We start from the raw sequence: 2,573 nt of genomic DNA, 5'->3' as shown, positions 1-2,573 counted from the left end.
TTATCCTATACTACAGGTAAGTACAGTTCTCACCTCTCATCAAAGAAATTTCTTTTTGATACAGACAGAAACATTACAGAGAGTCACACCCAATCAAAATAGAGAGAACAGATATTTTGTGGTGGCCAGCTCAACTACATAATCTCTTAATAATTTAGACTGCATATGCACCTAGTGCATGTGAATTAACCAGAGCCAAGCATGACACATACCTGTCATCTCAGCACCTGGGAGGTAGAGGCAGAGGATCAGATGTTCAAGATTGTATTCAGCTATATAGTGAATTTAGGCCCAGACTGAGTACTTGAGTTCAATGAGACCTTGGTTCAGGAAACACACACATACACACTCATACAGGGTTCAGGGGGGCAGCTAGTGGGGAGAATAACAGTTGGTGCTTGTTGAACCTTGATTACTATTTGTCATTACTACTTAATTTTGTTTGGAAATCTACAAAACAGTGCCTAAACAAATGAAATGGTGGCATTGGCATACATACCCTAATTGGCTTGCTAATCCACTGGATCATACCCATGTACCCATGTTGCCTCTGGTATCAGAGCACATGCTCCCCGCTTTCAGGCTTGTTGAATTTTCATGGGGGTATTCTAAGTGCTTGCTCCAGAAAAGATGCTCATTTGTGCCAGGAATGAATATTCATAAGGAAGACCTGGCTGTCTCCCGGATCACACCTTATTTATTCAGTTCCATATTCTACAGGGAGCTTTCGGGACTATAGGAGGTGATGCTAGGGTTACAGTTACAGGTTACTGCAAATGGATACTTTCAGACCTTATTTCCAGAAGCAGGGCTTCAGAGAGCAACCTCCCAATGCAGATGACCTCGTGGTATGGTAACTCCTGTGTTTTCACAGCAGGGAGAGGTGGCCAACTCCTATGGAGTTAACTGGATACAACCAGGATACCTTCAGCTTTTAAAACCGAGAGTGACCCTAGAAATGTGATTTTATTTGATCTACTAAGCATCTTCCATTCTCCTGCAGCTGTAGGCATTTCCAGCATGTGGAAGGCGACCATTCCAGTTCTTTCTGCACAGCGGTCCTTGCTCTGCATAGCAGTGATATTTAATTCTCCCTTAGCATGGGGTAGCCCTGGCTGGCAGATGCAGGCAGTCATCTTAGGATGACTCTAGGCTAGCAGGTAATATGACTTCTGCCCTCCCAAGAAACAGCAGAAGAGAACTTATCACCATCCCAGGGCCATCTTGCCAGTGTTGTGTAGAGGAGATATTGTGAGCACAATTGCCATTTAAGGCCCCCTTTCCCCCCTGGACTCCGTGTTTTATAAAGGATTCACTTGCCAACTCAGTGATACACTAAGTAGTTTGGGTTGACATGTATAAATCCACTGTCAACAAACTCGGTAAATTTGGGAGTGGAGGTGCAGGCCTGTAATCCTTTCACTTAGGCAGGGGGATTGCATCCAGTTTGAGGCCAGCTTGGGGCACAAAAGCAAGGTTGTGTCTCAACAATGGAAAAATAAAATGAAAAGGGAGATGTTGGGAAGATGGAGTGCTTTGTCATGGGTGATACACATCATAACCATGCAATCATTTCCTTTCTTATGGGTTGTTGATAAAATTATGAGAGGTCCCAGGAAGAACTGATAAACACCAAGGCCATGCTTGTTAGCTTTGTCTTGTTATAATTCACTGGACTCCTTAGAGGGATGACCAAAGAATAACATGGCCCTTGGTTATCCTGTGTATCTTGTGTTTCTAAAAGTCAGTGTAACAAATTCATTGATAAAATCATTTGGGCCAAAATTACAGATTGGCATTTTTTTTATTGTATGTGTCTTAGGGTTATTATGGCTGTGATAAAATACCAGGAGAAAAGCAATTTGGGTAGGAAAGAATTTATTTGGCTTGCATATCCCAAGTCACAGTCCATTGAAGAAAGCCTAGAAAGGAACTCAAACTGGGCAGGAGCTGAAGCAGAGGCCATAGAAGAATGCTGCTTATTGTCTTGCCCCTCATGGCTTGCTCAGCCTTCTTTCATACAGAACCCAAGACCACAAGCCCAGGGGTGGCACCACCCACCATGGGCTGGGCCCTCCCGAGCCAATCACTAATTAATAAAATGCTCTATAGGCTTGCCTACAGCCTCATCTTGAGGTATTTTCTCAATTGAGGTTCTCCTCTTTCAGATGGTTTTGGCTTCTATCAAGTTGATATAAAACTAGTCAGCATAATAGGGTAACTAGATTTCATAGAGTTGAAAGATTTTATGCAGGCCAGTTGTGTAGAAAAGTCATCAACAGTTTTACCCAGAAATGGACCTTGAATTCTATAATACTGACCTGCCAGGTATGATGTGCTTACTAGTGTAATAGTGGCATGACTGTTATGGGAAGTAACTAACCACTTTCTGATCTGAGGCTTGCTCCACAGAAGGTAATTCATTCCTAGTACTGTAAACTTAGTAAAAAACCTATGGCAGGGGAATCATAGGCCATATTATCATTTTTGCTAAATGAACATGTTGTCAAACTACCTTTTACATATTGATGTTTATAACCACAGATTAGTGCAGCTCTCAGCCTTGGCTAGAA

The sequence above is a fragment of the Peromyscus maniculatus genome, chromosome 5, assembly GCF_049852395.1.
Source record: "Peromyscus maniculatus bairdii isolate BWxNUB_F1_BW_parent chromosome 5, HU_Pman_BW_mat_3.1, whole genome shotgun sequence".
In the NCBI taxonomy this organism is placed as follows: domain Eukaryota; kingdom Metazoa; phylum Chordata; class Mammalia; order Rodentia; family Cricetidae; genus Peromyscus; species Peromyscus maniculatus.
The sequence above is the reverse complement of the archived record's forward strand: the minus strand, read 5'-3'. Positions refer to the sequence as shown.